This window comes from Manis javanica, chromosome 5, assembly GCF_040802235.1.
Source record: "Manis javanica isolate MJ-LG chromosome 5, MJ_LKY, whole genome shotgun sequence".
NCBI lineage: Eukaryota > Metazoa > Chordata > Mammalia > Pholidota > Manidae > Manis > Manis javanica.
Window position 1 is genome coordinate 112,458,551 of NC_133160.1, and position 20,417 is coordinate 112,478,967.

General features: G+C 42.5%; 1 protein-coding gene across 5 annotated transcripts in view; it reads right to left on the reverse strand.

The window, feature by feature from the left end:
• The window catches only part of SHROOM3 (shroom family member 3), a 186,916-nt gene extending 166,946 nt beyond the window's left edge, over positions 1 to 19,970 (reverse strand). For all 5 annotated transcript variants that reach the window (XM_073237435.1, XM_037003180.2, XM_037003179.2 and 2 more), the window contains exon 1: positions 19,569 to 19,970. The gene's annotated coding sequence lies outside the window, so the exon portion shown is untranslated. The remainder of the gene's footprint in view (positions 1 to 19,568) is intronic.
• Positions 19,971 to 20,417: the final 447 nt, after the last annotated feature.

Consider the following 20,417-nt stretch of genomic DNA (forward strand, 5'->3'; position numbering starts at 1 on the left):
TCCCTGGCTGGCTGCGGCCGCTCCAGGGAGCAAAGCCTGGGCTGGCTTTTGGCCCTGCTCCTGCCCACCTCTGCCCATCGGTGAAGAGGCCACAAGTGCACAACGGGCCCTGCAGCCGGGACTTAAAGTTCTCTTTAAGCACCTCTTTGTTTACTTGGTCTGGAACACCTTTACCTACTAAATCTCTTGACCTAATTCCTATTCATTCTTTAAAAATATCAACACAATCACCCTCCTGTAGGAAGCTTTCACCTATTCCATGCTACCAGGAAACTGTCATAGCATGCCTGTTAGAGCTTTCCTTGTGCATTCCCCCCGCTAGACCCTGCGTTCTGTGAAAGCAGGAGCCCCTCCCTCAGATCTGCGTGCCTACAAAGCCAGCACAGTGCCCGGAGGGGCTGATCAGTCGTTGCTGAATGTCAAGTGGATGGTGAGCCTTGCTCTGGCAGTTTTGTCACTGTGTAAGACCCCCAGCAATTTGGAGATTAGGCGGTGGGCGTGGGGGTGGAAGATTCTGTTTCCTCACATTACAAAATCCCTAGTCAAATAGCAAGAAGCCAGATCTCATTTAGCAATACTTTCATTAACCTATGATTAGGACTAACAAACCTCTTGGATTTCAACTTCCTGTCCCCCCTGACAAGTTCGCTAATACATCTGTCACTGACGTTTTTGTCCTTCACTGGATCCTGCTCCCTCTTTTCATCCTTTCTTCCTCTTAGACTTGTTCTACTTAACAAAAGCCATCCAGCTGGATGGTGGGTACATGGGAATTTGCGGTACTCTTTACTTTCAAGAATGTTTGGACATTTTCATAATTAAAGAGTAAAAATAAGTGTGTAAGAATACAGAGTTATCCATACTTAATAAACCACAGGCTCAACTGCTTATATTTCTGCCTTCCTTGGGGTTTTCCTCATTAGTCCTCTCTGGCTCTCGCAGTTGGCCTGCCCCTGATGGCCACACTGATTTCCTTTATGACTTCATTCAGCCCTCCTAGACTCTCCCTCCCTAAATCCCTAATTCCCTCCTGATATGAATCCAGAATTCTCTTCTTCTATTTAAGTCAGGCCAAAGGGAGTAGAACCACCAGACTTTTAATTCCCTCTACAAGGCACCTGTATCTGAGATCTGGCCTTTCAATTGGGTGCTTTTCAATTTTAGGAGACACTGAACAGATAAAACATGTTTTTAATCAGAGAGGGACGTTATTGTCTCCCTGCTCACAACTATTCTAGAACATGGCCTCAACCAAGCCCTCACTGAAGTGGTAAGGCTGGGACAGCTCATCCCTGACCACAAGCAGAGCCTGGCTACAGTGGGAATTAAGACTGTTGCCTGTGGAACTTGGAACTGGGGCCAGAGGCTGAGAAAGTCAGGTGATGGAAGGTCGAGAGCTTTGAGGACACATGGAGTGGACCCCAGCGATGGCTCCATGGTGAGGCAGGGCCCCACGCAGGCAGCAGCAGGAGGACAGACACCCAGAAGTTTGGGGAAGTGCATCAGACAGGATTCTGTTGCCGTTTATTTCAAGTGATCCAAGTAACACTGAACCCACAAAGAAATTTAAGCAAAAGCAGGAATTGCTTGGGAAAGCCAAGGAGGGAGATGGCCTCAGGAGCTGACACATATTATCAGGTTCTCCCTCACCCTCACCATATCAGGAACCATCTCTTTGCATGTGTGTGTGTGCGTGTGTGTGTGTGTGTGTGTGTGTGTGTGTGTGTGTCTGTCTGTCTTGGTCTCTGTCTCTTTTGGCCCCTCTTTCTTCCTCCCTTTCTCTCCCTCTCTCTTCTACAGTAAATAGGATTCTTCTCCTGTGTATGTGTGTGTGTGTGTGTGTGTGTGTGTAGGGAGGTGGATACTGAAAACCACCAAAGGCAGAGAACTTCAGGTTTACTTCATCCCTATCAACCACTTCAAAAGAAGGAGAGCTCTGCCTTCTCTTAGACTGTGTATAAAAATCTCAGGGGAGAACTCTGATTTGCCTGACTTGGACATGTGCTCAGCTAAGACAGGACCTTATGATTGTTTACTTAATGGTCACCGTCCCTTTCTGCCTCACAAACATAATTGATTCCACTGCAGTATCAGGTGACTATCAGGTGGATCCTTCCATAGCCCCAAAAGATAAATCATTCTTGATCTACATCGATCATGGTACTCTGACCTCCTGCCAGTTACTAGTCTAGGCATGGGTATAGGACATAACCCTAGCTAATGAGATAGTGACCCAAAGGAAAGTTTGCAGGAGGGTTTTTGGAAAAGCATTCCTCATTCTTGATAAAATACACAAAACAGATTCCTTCCTGCCTATGGACAATTATGTGAGGACATGATGCCTGGAGCTGCAGCAGCCTCCTTGTAATTATGAGGGGCAAATCTGGGGATCAAAATCATCATGCTAATGATGGTAGAATGAAAATACATAAACCTGGAGCCTTGATAACATCACTATGCCATTTAATTAATGGAACCACATCTTCCAGGAAGTAAGTCTGCAGGGAGAGTAAAAGAACTGATGTTCAAAGTCAACTGAAAGGAGGGACTATGCAGTCCAAGGAGAAAGTGAATAGCTGTCTATTTGCTAAACCATAATAAAGGTTAATGGTTACTCAACTCTTACTAGAGTGTCAGGCTGTGTTCCAAGTGCTTTATATGTATTACCTCATTTAATCTACACAACAATCCAACAAGATAGATACTTTCATTATTCCCTACTTTTCAAATGGGTAAATAAATGTGACCTAAACCAAGGTCACAAAACTCAGCAATGAAAGTGAGAACCCACAGTCAGGCTTCTGACGACTGCTGGGCTTAATCATTATGTTAAATTTTGAAGTATTCCTGACTTCCTGCAGTTGGATTCCACAAACATCCCTCATATCTTTTCAAAGAACTGTCTTTTTATTTGAGCTGGTCCAAGTGGCTTTCTGTTCAAAGCACCCAAATGTTCCCTTAAGCACTGGAATTGGCCAGACTCAGGCTCTCTTTCTTCACCCCATAGTAAATCTGAGTCCTAATGTCCATTTGTTAAATGCACTGGGTCCAAATCCCACGTTAAAACCCTGACTTAGCAGAATCCCTGGTTCCTGGTTTGCTCCTTCCCTGTTGTCACATGGCAGGTGTTAGTCTGGGGTCTTTCGTGGGCACTATTCCAGTGTGATGTGACTTACTAACTAAAATCACATTGTGCACCTAACAAGGGATGAAATTGCCGACACTGGTTCAAATAATTTCCTCCTTATATCCTCACCTCTATTTTACCTGTTTTTTATTTTTAGCTTTTCAAAAATTTTTGCATTCAGTGACATCCTGCAATCACATATGTCTCCATAGCTCTGTGAGATTAAGGAGGCATTTCTATGGCCTAGCTACTGTTTATTCATGTCACACCCTTGTTCCCTCACTCATTCAGCAAATATTTGAGTATCTGCCATGCCCCAGGTACTATGCTAGGCACTGGATATCAACAGGTTATGTTCTCTGCCCTCAGTGAGGGCAATAAAGTGTAATGGTATGCCAGATTGCCTTTTCCTTTAAATCAACAGGAGAGCTACAACAAATGGAAAAAGGTGCATAACACTGGACAAAGCGGTTTGTGCACATGTCCCACGTAGGAGCTAAGTCCAAAGCAGATCCTGCTGGCTAACTACCTGGGTCGAAATCCCAGCCCTGTCACTGTGTGATCCTGGATTAGTTACTGAATTGATTTTTCAACTGTTTAACCTATTAAATGGGGATTAAAATTGTAGCTTTGTCATAGGGTTATTATGAGAGCATTTTTATAAATCACTTAGAACATAAGTACAATACAAAAGTGTTTCAAAGGAAAAGCAAGCTGTAGTCTCTTCCACTCACTGAGCAACTCTGCAGTATACAGTGGCCAAAAGACAACATGCTAAACTCAGAATCTGTGTATGGGAACACAGCATCGTCAGGACTGGGAGGACTGGGGCTCCAGGCCCCAGGACCAGGTCACCACCTCATGAGGAAGACTCCCATGGCCACCACTAAATAGAGCCTCCATTGTCACTTGTTTCTTACTCTCAGAATCCCCAACCTAAGACATCGATTAGAGAAAATTTAAGGTGACTTACTTCAGAATTTAGTTTGCAATAAGCAGATCTATTTTTGTTTTTCTTGGAAGAAATTTAGGAGGGATCTTAGAAGCCAAGCTGTCATCCAAATATTTGATAGCTCTTCTGACAGTTGGTTACCTGGCCCCCATGGGAAAATTTCCACTGATGAGGTGTACATTTTTGGACAACCTGTTCCTTTATTGATCATCTTTAGTTGTCATCAAGTACTTCCTTTCTTGTCCCCAAATCAATCATCTTAGTTCTAGAGCAAGGATAGCCCTGATTCTAACTGATGATCTTCAAATACTAGGAGAGAAGGATTCCTCCTCTCTTCTAGTTTCTGAGCTAGTCATTACTTGACATGAGTTATGACCCAAATCCTTCAAGTTCAGAGGAGAGCAATAGAATCTAGACACTCAGAGGGGAGTCCAGGAAGGTCATTTTGAGAGCGGGTTGTTGAAGTACTCCAGAAAGCCAATCTTGCTTATGGGCTCCAGAGGGAATAAAAAAGACATTGATACCTTGTTTTCATTACATTTGCAGTAAGTTCCTCTCTGCCTTGAATTCTTTGGCCTAGAGAAGGGTATCAATATCAAAACTCAAGCAAGAGGACATTGCAATATGATGTGAATACAGTGGAATTCAATAGGACTTTCGTAGCTGAAATTTAAACCAGAATACACCTGTCTCTGGAGAGTATGGACTTCACACTTCCACAATAGAAATAATAGTTTAGCTCAAACAAGGCCAGTTTTTAAAAAGTAAGTTTTTCTCTCTGCATGAATGAAGATATAGAATTGGGACCTTTCTGGAGGAGAGAATTGAATACTTAAGGAGCCAAGGTTGGGAGTTCACTTCACCTAAGAACAATCAGCTTTATACAGGACAAAGCTCTCTTGTATGAGCTCATATTGTTCTGTCTTTACATCCCAGGTAGCAATAGTGATAAACAAACAGACATTGACTAAAAATTATTATGAACGGTTTTCTATGTGGTAGGCACTGTGCTAAAGGCTTTACACAAACTCTTTAATTTAAACCTCTTAACAGCTCTGTAAAGTAAATGTTCATAGGGTTCATTCAGAGTAAAAGCCAAAAGCCTTCCAAGTGGCCCAGAAGGCCCTGGCCCCTCCCCTCCTGCGCTGACCTCCTGGCTCTTCCTCATAAGGCATTTACATTTTCCCCAAGGACCTTTGCACTTGCTGTGCCCTCTGCTTTAAGAGCTCTTCCCCAGCTCCCCCAGGGCTTAGCCTCTCATCCCCTTCAAGCCTTCCTTCAAAGACCCTTTAGCAGCGCCTTCTCCCAGCACCCTTTTAGAAAACTGCACTGTGCCCCTCTGTGGGAACATATACCATACTTGCCTTTCCATGGTAGTTGTGTCTTTCCATGTGTCTTTCCATGGTAGTTGTCATTTTATAAAAATCAATCCAGTTGACTTCCTTGGGGGCTTGTTATCTGTCTCCCTTGACCAGAATGTATGTGAGGATTTTTGTCTACTTTTGCTCATGACTCAGTACCCAGAAACACAGCTGGTGCAGGGTAGGCACTCCGTAAATATTTATTGGCTAAATTTTTTACATGAGGCAATAGGCCCAGAGAGGGTAAGTAGTTGTGTTTTTAAAAATAAGAGTCGTGAGGGCGGGAGCCAAGATGGCGGCGTGAGTAGAGCAGTGGAAATCTCCTCCCAAAAACACATAGAGCTATGAAAATATAACAAAGAAAAATCTTCCTAAAATAGAGACCACAGGACACAGGACAACATCCAGACCACATCCACACCTGCAAGAACCCAGCGCCTTGTGAAGGGGGTAAGATACAAGCCCCAGCCCGGCGGGACCCGAGCGCCCCTCCCCCCGGCTCCCGGCGGGTGGAGAGAAACCGGAGCAGTTTTTTTTTTTGGCGAGCGCTTTTTGGAAGCCTTAGAGGGACGGGCCCCCGTTGCTGGGGAGGCAGGGTGGCGGGACCGGTGAGGAGGTGCCTGGGAACAGCGCCGGAGGACAAAGAATATCCCGCGTTTCTCCCTGCGAGACCTGGGGGCGGGTGCCTGAGACCGGTGCCTGAGGACGGAGGAGGTCGCACGTTTTTCCCCTTTTTTTTTTTTTCTCTTTTTGGCAAGCGCTTTTTGGAAGCCTTGAAGGGACGGGGACCCCAGTGCTAGGGAGGCACGGTGGCGGGACTGGTGAGCGGGTGGCTGGGACCGGCGCCTGAGGACAAAGAATATCCCCCGTTTTTCCCTGCGGGACCGGTGGGCGGGTGCCTGAGACCGGCACTTGAGGACAGAGGAAATCGCGCGTTTTTTCCCCTTTTTTTTTTCTCTTTTCTGCGAGTGCTTTTTGGAAGCCTAAAAGGGACAGGGACCCCGGTGCTAGGGAGGCAGGGCGGCGGGACTGGTGAGCGGGTGCCTGGGACCGGCACCTGAGGACAAAGAATATCCCGCATTTTTCCCTGTGGGACCGGTGGGTGGGTGCCTGAGACCAGCACCTGAGGACGGAAGAAATCGCGCGTTTTTCCCCTTTTTTTTCTCTCTTTTTGCCAAGTGCTTTTTGGAAGCCTTGAAGGGACAGGGACCCCGGTGCTAGGGAGGCAGGGCGGCAGGACTGGTGAGCGGGTGCATGGGACCAGTGCCTGAGGACAAAGAATATTGAGCGTTCCTTCCCTGCGGGACCGGTGGGTGGGTGCTTTTTGGAAGCCTTGAAAGGACAGGGACCCTGGTGCTAGGGAGACAGGGCAGCAGGACCAGTGCGCGGGTGCCTGGGACCGGCACCTGAGGAAAAAAAAAAAAATCGCGTGTTTTTTCTTTTTTTTTTCCTTTCTGTTCCCTCTCTCATTGTTGCTGTTGTTGTTTTGGTTTGGAGAGTGCTTTTTGGAAATCTTAAAGGGGCAGGACAGGTCACTTAGACCAGAAGCAGGGAATCTGGGGATCTCTGGGCACTCTAACCCCCTGGGCAGCAGGGAGCACAGAGGCCCCTTACGGAGATAAATAGTCTCCTGGCTGCTCCCCCTCCAACGGGGCTCCACCATTTTGGAGGAACAGCCCCAGCCAGGCCAAGCCCACAGCAACAGTGGAGATAAACCCCAAAGCAACTGGGCAGGAAGCAGAAGCCCTGTCTGCGCACAGCTGCCCAGCACAAGCCACTAGAGGTCGCTATTCTCCCAGGAAAAGGCTACAAACCAACAAGAAGGGAAGCTCTTCCAGCGGTCACTTGTACCAGCTCTGCAGACTATCTCTATCACCATGAAAAGGCAAAACTACAGGCAGACAAAGATCACAGAGACAACACCTGAGAAGGAGACAGACCTAACTAGTCCTCCTGAAAAAGAATTCAAAATAAAAATCATGAACATGCTGACAGAGATGCAGAAAAAAATGCAAGAGCAATGGGATGAGATGCAGAGAAAAATGCAAGAGCAGTGGGATGAGATGCAGAGAAAAATGCAAGAGCAGTGGGATGAAGTCCGGAAGGAGATCACAGATGTCAGGAAAGAGATCACAGAAGTGAAACAATCCCTGGAAGGATTTATAAGCAGAATGGATAAGATGCAAGAGGCCATTGAAGGAATAGAAGCCAGAGAACAGGAACGTATAGAAGCTGACATAGAGAGAGATAAAAGGATCTCCAGGAATGAAACAACACTAAGAGAAATATGTGACCAATACAAAAGGAAAAACATTCGTATTATAGGGATACCAGAAGAGGAAGAAAGAGGAAAAGGGATAGAAAGGGTCTTTGAAGAAATAATTGCTGAAAACTTCCCCAAACTGGGGGAGGAAATAATCGAACAGACCATGGAATTATACAGAACCCCCAACAGAAAGGATCCAAGGAGGACAACACCAAGACACATAATAATTAAAATGGCAAGGATCAAGGACAAGGAAAGAGTTTTAAAGGCAGCTAGAGAGAAAAAGGTCACCTATAAAGGAAAACCAATCAGGCTAACATCAGACTTCTCAACAGAAACCCTACAGGCCAGAAGAGAATGGCATGATATACTTAATGCAATGAAACAGAAGGGCCTTGAACCAAGGATACTGTATCCAGCACGACTATCATTTAAATATGATGGTGGGATCAAACAATTCCCAGACAAGCAAAAGCTGAGGGAATTTGCTTCCCACAAACCACCTCTACAGGGCATCCTACAGGGACTGCTCTAGATGGGAGCACCCCTAAAAAGAGCACAGAACAAAACACACAACATATGAAGAAGGGAGGAGGAGGAATAAGAAGGGAGAGAAGAAAAGACTCTCCAGACAGTGTATATAACAGCTCAATAAGCGAGCTAAGTTAGGCAGTAAGATACTAAAGAAGCTAACCTTGAACCTTTGGTAACCACGAATCTAAAGCCTGCAATGGCAATAAGTACATATCTTTCAATAGTCACCCTAAATGTAAATGGACTTAATGCACCAATCAAAAGACATAGAGTAATAGAATGGATAAAAAAGCAAGACCCATCTATATGCTGCTTACAAGAAACTCACCTTAAACCCAAAGATAAGCATAGACTAAAAGTCAAGGGATGGAAAAACATATTTCAGGCAAACAACAGTGAGAAGAAAGCAGGGGTTGCAGTACTAATATCAGACAAAATAGACTTCAAAACAAAGAAAGTAACAAGAGATAAAGAAGGCCACTACATAATGATAAAGGGCTTAGTCCAACAAGAGGATATAACCATTCTAAATATATATGCACCCAATACAGGAGCACCAGCATATGTGAAGCAAATACTAACAGAACTAAAGAGGGAAATAGACTGCAATGCATTCATTGTAGGAGACTTCAACACACCACTCACCCCAAAGGATAGATCCACCGGGCAGAAAATAAGTAAAGACACACAGGCACTGAACAACACACTAGAACAGATGGACCTAATAGACATCTATAGAACTTTACATCCAAAAGCAACAGGATATACATTCTTCTCAAGTGCACATGGAACATTCTCCAGAATAGACCACATACTAGCTCACAAAAAGAGCCTCAGTAAATTCCACAATATTGAAATTCTACCAACCAATTTTTCAGACCACAAAGGTATGAAAGTAGAAATAAATTCTACAAAGAAAACAAAAAGGCTCACAAACACATGGAGGCTTAACAACATGCTACTAAATAATCAATGGATCAATGAACAAATCAAAATAGAGATCAAGGAATATATAGAAACAAATGACAACAACAACACTAAGCCCCAACTTCTGTGGGATGCAGCGAAAGCAGTCTTAAGAGGAAAGTATATAGCAATCCAGGCACACTTGAAGAAGGAAGAACAATCCCAAATGAATAGTCTAACATCACAATTATTAAAACTGGAAAAAGAAGAACAAATGAGGCCTAAAGTCAGCAGAAGGAGGGACATAATAAAGATCAGAGAAGAAATAAACAAAATTGAGAAGAATAAAACAATAGCAAAAATCAACGAAACCAAGAGCTGGTTCTTTGAGAAAATAAACAAAATAGATAAGCCTCTAGCCCAACTTATTAAGAGAAAAAGAGAGTCAACACAAATCAACATAATCAGAAATGAGAATGGAAAAATCACGACAGACTCCACAGAAATACAAAGAATTATTAAAGACTACTATGAAAACCTATATGCCAACAAGCTGGAAAACCTAGAAGAAATGGACAACTTCCTAGAAAAATACAACCTCCCAAGACTGACCAAGGAAGAAACACAAAAGTTAAACAAACCAATTACAAGCAAAGAAATTGAAACAGTAATCAAAAAACTACCCAAGAACAAAACCCCGGGGCCGGACGGATTTACCTCGGAATTTTATCAGACACACAGAGAAGACATAATACCCATTCTCCTTAAAGTGTTCCACAAAATAGAAGAAGAGGGAATACTCCCAAACTCATTCTATGAAGCCAACATCACCCTAATACCAAAACCAGGCAAAGACCCCACCAAAAAAGAAAATTACAGACCAATATCCCTGATGAACGTAGATGCAAAAATACTCAATAAAATATTAGCAAACAGAATTCAACAGTATATCAAAAGGATCATACACCATGACCAAGTGGGGTTCATCCCAGGGATGCAAGGATGGTACAACATTCGAAAATCCATCAACATCATCCACCACATCAACAAAAAGAAAGACAAAAACCACATGATCATCTCCATAGATGCTGAAAAAGCATTTGACAAAATTCAACATCCATTCATGATAAAAACTCTCAGCAAAATGGGAATAGAGGGCAAGTACCTCAACATAATAAAGGCCATATATGATAAACCCACAGCCAGCATTATACTGAACAGCGAGAAGCTGAAAGCATTTCCACTGAGATCGGGAACCAGACAGGGATGCCCACTCTCCCCACTGTTATTTAACATAGTACTGGAGGTCCTAGCCACGGCAATCAGACAAAACAAAGAAATACAAGGAATCCAGATTGGTAAAGAAGAAGTTAAACTGTCACTATTTGCAGATGATATGATACTGTACATAAAAAACCCTAAAGACTCCACTCCAAAACTACTAGAACTGATATCGGAATACAGCAAAGTTGCAGGATACAAAATCAACACACAGAAATCTGTAGCTTTCCTATACACTAACAACGAATCAATAGAAAGAGAAATCAGGAAAACAATTCCATTCACCATTGCATCAAAAAGAATAAAATACCTAGGAATAAACCTAACCAAGGAAGTGAAAGACTTATACTCTGAAAACTACAAGTCACTCTTAAGAGAAATTAAAGGGGACACTAATAAATGGAAACTCATCCCATGCTCATGGCTAGGAAGAATTAATATCGTCAAAATGGCCATCCTGCCGAAAGCAATATACAAATTTGATGCAATCCCTCTCAAATTACCAGCAACATTCTTCAATGAATTGGAACAAATAATTCAAAAATTCATATGGAAACACCAAAGACCCCGAATAGCCAAAGCAATCCTGAAAAAGAAGAATAAAGTAGGGGGGATCTCACTCCCCAACTTCAAGCTCTACTACAAAGCCATAGTAATCAAGACAATTTGGTACTGGCACAAGAACAGAGCCACAGACCAGTGGAACAGATTAGAGACCCCAGAAATTAACCCAAACATATATGGTCAATTAATATTTGATAAAGGAGCCATGGACATACAATGGCAAAATGACAGTCTCTTCAACAGATGGTGCTGGCAAAACTGGACAGCTACATGTAGGAGAATGAAACTGGACCATTGTCTAACCCCATATACAAAGGTAAACTCAAAATGGATCAAAGACCTGAATGTAAGTCACGAAACCATTAAACTCTTGGAAAAAAACATAGGCAAAAACCTCTTAGACATAAACATGAGTGATCTCTTCTTGAACATATCTCCCCGGGCAAGGAAAACAACAGCAAAAATGAGCAAGTGGGACTACATTAAGCTGAAAAGCTTCTGTACAGCGAAAGACACCATCAATAGAACAAAAAGGAACCCTACAGTATGGGAGAATATATTTGAAAATGACAGATCTGATAAAGGCTTGACGTCCAGAATATATAAAGAGCTCACACGCCTCAACAAACAAAAAACAAATAACCCAATTAAAAAATGGGCAGAGGAACTGAACAGACAGTTCTCCAAAAAAGAAATACAGATGGCCAAGAGACACATGAAAAGATGCTCCACATCGCTAATTATCAGAGAAATGCAAATTAAAACTACAATGAGGTATCACCTCACACCAGTAAGGATAGCTGCCATCCAAAAGACAAACAACAACAAATGTTGGCGAGGCTGTGGAGAAAGGGGAACCCTCCTACACTGCTGGTGGGAATGTAAATTAGTTCAACCATTGTGGAAAGCAGTATGGAGGTGCATCAAAATGCTCAAAACAGACCTACCATTTGACCCAGGAATTCCACTCCTAGGAATTTACCCTAAGAACGCAGCAATCAAGTTTGAGAAAGACAGATGCACTCCTATGTTTATCGCAGCACTATTTACAATAGCCAAGAATTGGAAGCAACCTAAATGTCCATCTGTAGATGAATGGATAAAGAAGATGTGGTACATATACACAATGGAATACTACTCAGCCATAAGAAGTGGAAAAATCCAACCATTTGCAGCAACATGGATGGAGCTGGAGAGTATTATGCTCAGTGAAATAAGCCAAGCGGAGAAAGAGAAATACCAAATGATTTCACTCATCTGAGGAGTATAGGAACAAAGGAAAAACTGAAGGAACAAAACAGCAGCAGAATTACAGAACCCAAAAATGGACTAACAGGTACCAAAGGGAAAGGAACTGGGGAGGATGGGTGGGCAGGGAGGGATAAGGGGGGGGAAGAAGAAGGGGGGTATTAAGATTAGCATGCATGGGGGGGAGGGAGAAAGGGTAGGGTGGGCTGCACAACACAGAGAGGACAAGTAGTGACTCTACAACATTTTGCTAAGCTGATGGACAGTAACCGTAATGTGGTTGTTAGGGGGGACCTGATATAGGGGAGAGCATAGTAAACATAGTATTCTTCAGGTAAGTGTAGATTAAAAATTTAAAAAAAAAAAAAAGAAAGAAAGAAAGAAAAGGGGGATTACTCCTTAACAGGATAAAACTATTGGTAAATCAAAGATCAATGCATGCTTTAAATATCCTTAATGTTGATCACTTAAAGGGTGTCAGATGATCAGCTATGGAGGTACTCTTTTCTGATAATATTCCTTTCTCTTAATTAAAAAAAAAAAAAAAAAGCAGTTACTGTGTGCTGACCTCCAATGAGTTCTGCACAGTGGTATAGAGGGCATGTCAAAGTGTGGGCAAAGGGTCTGTTTGTTTCTACGCAGAAGATCAAGGCCTAGCTTGGATACCCAGAAAATGAACTAAGATACGATATGAGGAGGAGCTTCCGGCATCAGCACTCTCTGGAGGACTCGTGCCGGGGGATGATCATCAAAAAGCCTCCACAGGGATCCGGACGATGCTGCGGTTGTGGCTGCATCCAGCCCACCATCTCCTGGACTTGCCATGAGAAGGAGGAGGGAGATGTCTAGGCTGGCATGTGCATACAGTGAGACAACGAATTTGACTGGATCTGTACTGTTGGAACTCAACCAGGAGTTGGGAGGGGTGCAAGTTGTAGCACCCCAAAATCTCATGACTATAGACTATCTATGGTTAAAAGAACATATGGGATGTGAACAGATCCCAGAAATGGGCTGCTTTAATTTGTCTGATGGTTCAAGTACAGTTGGAAAATATCCATCATATCATAGATAAATTTTCACAAATGCCTAGGGTGCCTAAATGGTTTTCTTGGCTTCACTGGAGATGGCTGGTGATTATAGATTTGCTTTGTTTATGTCACCGTATTCCTATTATGTCAATATGTGTGTGCAAATTAGTTAGTAGTTTAAAACCTATACATACTTAAGGTACTACACAAGAAGATATGTCAAAGAAATAATCAATCCTCCCAAGTTTCCTTCATATGCTACATCTATAGCTTTTCTTCTTCCTTCCTAATTACAAACTTTAAATAGAATTCGTGCCTCATATCGAATTTACCGAGTATCATAATTCCTCCAGGTGGTAAAGATACCTCGAGACAAGTGCTGGGCATAGAAGCCACAGGGCATAAATCTGCAAAGAAGTAAAAAGCTAACCTTTGCAAACAATATGGCTTCTCTCTCACTTACCAACTTTACATTTCCCTGTATGGCCCCGGAAGATGACTGGTTAGCCAGAGACGGGTAAGATTCCTCAAGGGAGGAACAACCTAAGACAGGCACAGTCGCAGGGGGGCCATCAGGTGAGAATTTGGGGATCAACAGAGGTGAGGCTCAGAACCTCACCCCCCCTGCTTTGAGAGAAATCTTCTGCATCCGTGGATGTCTTGCTGCCCTTGTCTAGCCTGGATTAATACTTAGTCCATAGGCACACACCTGATCATCTGATCATCTACATTTGCCTTCTTACAGCACTAAACTATGTTTTCTACCTTTATCTTGCATCTACCTACCACTTCAGCATTTTATTAAAAATAAAAATAATAATAATAATAGGAGAAATGTGGGATCAACATATAAATCAAGTACAAAAATCAAATGAATATTCATATTTGACCTGATGGTTTATAGGTCATATTGCATGATCAAAACCGAAAGTTTCTGTGATGACTGCCCTTGTACTGTTCACCATGTAAGAATTTATTCACTCTGTAAGAATTCGTTCACCATGTAAGAACTTGTTCGTTATGCTTCAGAAGATTGGAGACTGACGAGAATTAGGCTTGAGATGGATTAATGATTGTACATTGAGCATTGACCCCCCTATACTGAATTTTATTGTTGTTAACAACCATTTGATCAATAAATATGAGAGATGCCCTCTCAAAAAAAAAAAATAAAATAAAAAAAAATAAATAAATAAATAAAAAAAAAAAAAAATAAGAGTCGTATAGTTGACATACAATGTGGTTATACTTCTTATAGAAAGAAAGACTTCATTAGGAGCCCACATTCCAGAAACCAAATTCAGAGAACCTATCGTTTTCCTGAGGGTTGGCAGCTTAACTTCAACCACCAGGGGCAATATATTAGTTCTGACTTACACTTCATGAGCAGAAATACAAACCAGCAGTCAAAGATAGAGGGGGCATATTCCACACGTATACTAGATTCAAGAAGTATTTGTGTGTAGTATAATCACTTGCTGGCATATTTTATGACTCTACTGGGAAATTTTATTTGATAAGACTTGAGGGAAAAGAAAAACTGTCAAACTATAAACTGAAAAGGATATAAAAGTTCTCATGGAAATATTTTCCCAGGGTTGTGCAAGGGCAAGAATGACAGCATATTAACACTCCTTTATAAACGTCATTCAGATTCAAGGATCATTTCCCGGGTTCCTTGTACGTGATTATATTTAACCTGCCTAACAATGCAAGAATCCAATTTGCAGATGAGGAACTACACTCTACGAGGTTGTGTACTTGTGTACTTTCCTGAAATAGCCCAGTAAGGGGTAGGATCTGGAATATAATTCTTTGTCTCATCTTGTGTGCCTGTGCCTGTACACACAGTTGCTAGTTAGGCTTCAGGTATTTATCATTTTACAGGTCTTCTATCCTGAGGAACAAACTCAGGTTTTGTAAATGGCTAACTTAATGCCTCATCAATTGAAAAATAAAAACTACAAATACTACTTACCATCTTTCTTTTTCTAAGATTGTAATACAGATTAAGAGACGTGTGTTGGAGTGCTATATTGTCACAGTAAAATTAGCGTCTTTGTCTGAAGTTCATTCCACTAACTAAACAGCTAGGCATATAAAGCTCACATTATTACAGAGGGAAAAAAATGTGGCTGCTGACAGGATCACTAAGAGCAACAGATAACAGGAAAATCTCAAAACTCTGACCACTTTTTTCTTAACCATATTTTTGCCAATTATTTCTCTATAGCTTTGGTAACTTGTTTTCACCTCTACCCTTTTTCACAAAAGAATTCTACCCCAGGGGAAAAAAATTAAGACCTCAAAATCAAGTACAAATTGCTCATTTAAAGAACAGGAATTAAGGATGCAGGGACTTTTTTTCCTTAAAAGCTCATCACTCTGCAGAAAGAATCAGAATCCTGTCCTGATTCTTCTTGAGCAGTGGAGCAGTTTTGGGTTTTATGTTAGTTAATTTTAATTAAAAAAAGGCGGGGCCATTCTTGAGAAGCTGTTGCTATGAGACTTGCTGGGCCTCAACAGATGGCCACAGAACAGTTCTCAGCCCTGGGCTCTGGGCTCTGAAGCCCTCCACTCAGGCATACCATTAACATTCCTAAAATACCTTCGGAGGCAATGCGGCCTGCCGCCTTCAGACCAGCTCAGCCGCAGCTCCTGGCGGGCCTCCCTGGTCAAGGGGCCTGGGTGGAAACTTGTAGTATGTGAATGATCAGGCCTCTCTAGGAAAAGGCCATCGCAGAGAGGTTGCTGTCCTTCTCAGTTTAAGCTTCAGACAAACTGTACCAACAGAGACTCCTGGGGTTTTGAGTTGTTCAGTGACCACATGGTACACACGATGTGCCAGCACACATGTGCGCAAAACACACACATGCACACACACACATACTCCACACCCAGTTCATTTCATTGTCTGTAGCCTCTGACCTCTGTCAAGCACAAAGTGATCCAGTTAAGAGACTGATCCAGTTAAAAGAGATGCACATTTTTGGACTGAAGAGTTTTTAGGGCTCAGATCGAAGTGCTGAAGGAGTGGTTTGAGGATCGCCTGATCTCTCTTCTGACTGACAGACTTACAGGGAAGAACACTTCTTGGTGCTGCTGGACAAATCATTCCAACACCTTTCTCTCTCTCTCAGACTGGGATAATGGTCCTGACCTATGTGCATCAGATAGAGGAATTAATGAGCCATGATCAATAAACAACTGAGAAATCATGATGGGAATATCAGGGCAGTAAGACTGGCCTGCCATGCTGCCAGGGAAAAGGTAAGGGAGGAACTCGGGGACCCTCACCTCGGAGTCTGATTAGTGGGACCACTGCCCTTGGGGGAGCCTGTCTGGAATGCTGAGCCCAATTTTTGGTGGGAAGACCCTACTAGTAGCTGTATTGGTTACTAAGGATCTTTGATACTTAGAAAAAAACAAATGATTCTCAACAGCCATAGCTTTTCAGGGTGGGGCTCATTAAAATTCCATCCCGAGTTGTCGCTTAAAACCAGGCCGGGAGAGAACAAGCCAAGTCCTACTCAAGCGTCTGACGCCAGTGCTCACTCGGTCACTCGACAGGGCATCTGAGCAAGGCTACCAGTTTCAGTTCACAGAAGTTCTTAAGAGCTTTTCTCCCAATGATATCAGATGATACACCACGGAAACCACACTAACACCATCATTTGACATTCATTTTATAATCTAATCTCCAAATAAGAAGCAAAATGACTGGAAACTGAAGAAGTTCCTTTCTGCCAAGCCCATCCATTTATCCTGAAGGATAGATTCCCACTTTTTCCCACATTAGGATTGCTGGGCTTGTTTTTTTTTTTAATATGCCTTTTTAGAGGTTTAATCTAACAAGGAGTGACAACTTTTTCCTATTAACCAGAGACATTTAAATGAAGCCACCTATGGAGGAATGGAAATGAGGAAGCTGCTTTTCTTGGCATGTGTCTAGGGCTAAGGAACCCTGGCCTGTTTGTCCTCTATGGCCACAGCACTCCCAGCAAAGGGAGGCCCCGACCATCTGACTAGCTGTTCAGCTTCTGAGCTCACAGGCCTGCCCAGCTCAGCAAAGTCAGGGGCAAAGGCTGAGATCTAGGGCTGTTTGGAGGGAGAAAGGCAGGGAGGGGGAGAGAGGGAAGGGGGAAGGAGAGACTGTCTGACGTGTGCAGCTTTCATTTGCATAGCTGAGCCTTTCAAGCAGAGCCAAGGGGACACACAATGTGTGTCTGGGAGGGGGAGGCTGAGTGCTCCCTATTGTGTGTGCCCCATTGTGTGCAATCCACACACCAGAGCAAGGAGACCCTCACAGCAGTGAGGAAGCCTGGCCGGCATTCCACAGCTCCTGAAAGCAGACTTTAAAAAATTGCCACTGGGGAAAACATGTATTTAAGATACTTAAATCTAACTCTCTAATAATGTTGTTCTGGGGATGAAATATGTGTGTGTATCTTAGTTACTGACAACTGTGTCACATTACATATTTGGAGGTCTTCTGGTACTCTACAGATATGCACAAGGACTTTATATACTCTTAATATGAAATGTGGGGTTTTTAATGACTTGTTTTACTTTTACCTAAAGATAAAGTGGCTGACAACTAGCTCTCTCTTCCTGTCTGCACATTCTTAGGACATTTGGGTTTTTATGAATAGTGGTTTTCTTTTTTTTAGGACAGTGATTAGGGCCATGATGGTATTTATCCCTTCCCACACAAAAATGACTTTACCTTACCCAGGAAATCATCCTTGATTTATTTATACAACCATCTAGTTGTATTCATAAGTGTAGGTAGAATTTGGAAATACACAATTTAATGCTAAATATACACGACTTAATTAGCTTTCCAGTGTCCATTTCTCCTTAAATCCCTTCACCATTTATAAATTCATTTACTATCTACCTGTTTACCAACCAATCTGATTTTTTAATTATCACCAACTATCTGTATTATTTGCACAAACAGTATTTTTTAAATGTTTGCTGTAGATGTGTGTGATGATCACTTTTCACCCTATGGGTATTGTCAATTTTGATGCTTTTATTCATCAAAACAGTCATTTTTAGTATTTATATTTAGTATTACTAACATATTGATATTATTATAGGAAATGTTTTTATAAAGATGAGTTAGCTAACAGCTGAGAAAGATGGAATTTCCAACTGGCTATAAACATTGAAAGAAAAAGATATTTCAGGATGATTAACATGGATTATGAGTGAATGGTTTCTGAATGCTAATTATCTCTTTTCACCACCTCTATCTGTTCTATTACTGTTTGCTACTTGAACAGAATCATTCAGAATTGGTGAACACGTTTCTTTCTTTGGAATTAATAAGGTGGGAAAAGTGATCTCAGAACCTCTTTCAATTTATAAATGGACCTTAAACCATTTACAGAAATGTTCATTAAAAAATAATAACTGAAGGGAAAATGACTTCCTCCCTATCCCAAGGGTGGAAGGGACAGGCAGGGGTAGAAGCGTGAGTCCCAAACCACTAGTCTTGGATTCCTAAATCCTAGAATTCCCAGTATGCTGACAGCAATTCAAGGAGAAAGACTGAACTATTTGTCAATACTTATTGACAAATAAGTACATGTCAATCAATTTATAAGGGAAATGAAATCAGAGAAGAGCTTAAGCTTAGCCAGAATCATGGCTTAATATTCCTAAGCATTTCACTGTTGCTCAAATTTAGGTGCTTGCTTTTAGAATCTGAATTTCCCTCAAACATAAGGATGCTGAAGTGAGTTAAGCCGTACAAAGTCTCCCGCTGAAGTGAAATTCACTAATTCCCTTATGCTGAACAAACCTTAAAAAGAAAAATTGCTTTCATATCACGAGAGAAAAAGTTAAAGATAGCCTTAAAAATAAATGGTAATTGGAAGTAGATTATAAAGCCTGGGGTTGCATAATTGGAAGGTGCCAAGATCTCCAGCCCAACTTCGTATTGTTGTATAAGCTAGCATATGTATTTGTTGGCCTTAATTAAAGTTACTTTGCACTATCATCACTTAAGCTTCTCATCAAATAGAAAGGAGAGCACAATGAGCTGTCGATTACCTGCAAGGGTTACAGTAATTTGTCAAGGAGCCCCCTCCCCATTTACATCTTCATGTATGTCTTGGTATCGTTTTGCCAGCACATCTGACAGGCAAATAACTTAGTAATTTCATCAGAAAGGTCTAAACTGAACAACCTGGCTGGGTCTCTCTCGTTTACCTTCCCAATACTGGCATTTCTGGCCAGATAAATGTAGAAATAACGTCAAGGTTTATCTGGTTTAAAATGGACTTACCATAAGGAAGTCTACGCGGGCATTTCCATTGTCCTGTTATCCGTGGGCTCTCTCTGTCCAACGTGACACTGGGCCAAGCTGGCCCACCGAGGGGCTCAGAGGCTTGGGGGAGGGGTCTTAGAGGCACGGTTCCCACCCGGAAAGAATCCACGGAGCCAGCCGCAGGAAGGCGCGAGCTAAGACACAGGTGTCTGACACACACAGGCACCTCTGCTCGCAACCTGCAATCAAACGGCTGCCCTGATTAGGCAAGTACAAAAGGCAGTTCGGATTACTGCCCTGCTTCCAACCAATCGCCGGCCGGCCTGCCTGACAGCAGCAGGCCCTCAGGCCCCCTGCCGTAGGGGGAAGTACACGCGGTCAGAACCCGAGAACCGGTTCCTGCCGTGGCCGCGTCCTGCCTGGCCTTTGGAGAAGCTGATTGTCAGGCTGTTGTAAGGAAAGCTTGTGGTAACGGGTAAGCCATCTCCTGCCCTTCCCCAAAGAGTGTTGCTCTAGGCCCTTTGACTCATAAACAACAGCAGGCGCTGTGATGACGGTTAAAGTGAAGGTAAAGAAGAACGCATCACGGTTGCAGCTTTAACCACTGAGTGCTCCTGTCTGCTCTTCCCCCCGCCCCTTGCCAGTCTCCACTCAGGCTTCTCTGCCGCTGAATAAGTTCAATTTTTAATTAGCTATGGTTTTTGCAAGCAACAGTTTCTCACAGAAACTAGAAGGGGAGGAGAATCCAAAGAAAAATCTGTCTACAGTCATTGTTAACAACAATAAAATTCGGCATTGTAAAAAATCACCTCAGACACAAAAATTTATAAAGACAGCGCTTACAAAAACAAAACAAAACAAAACAAC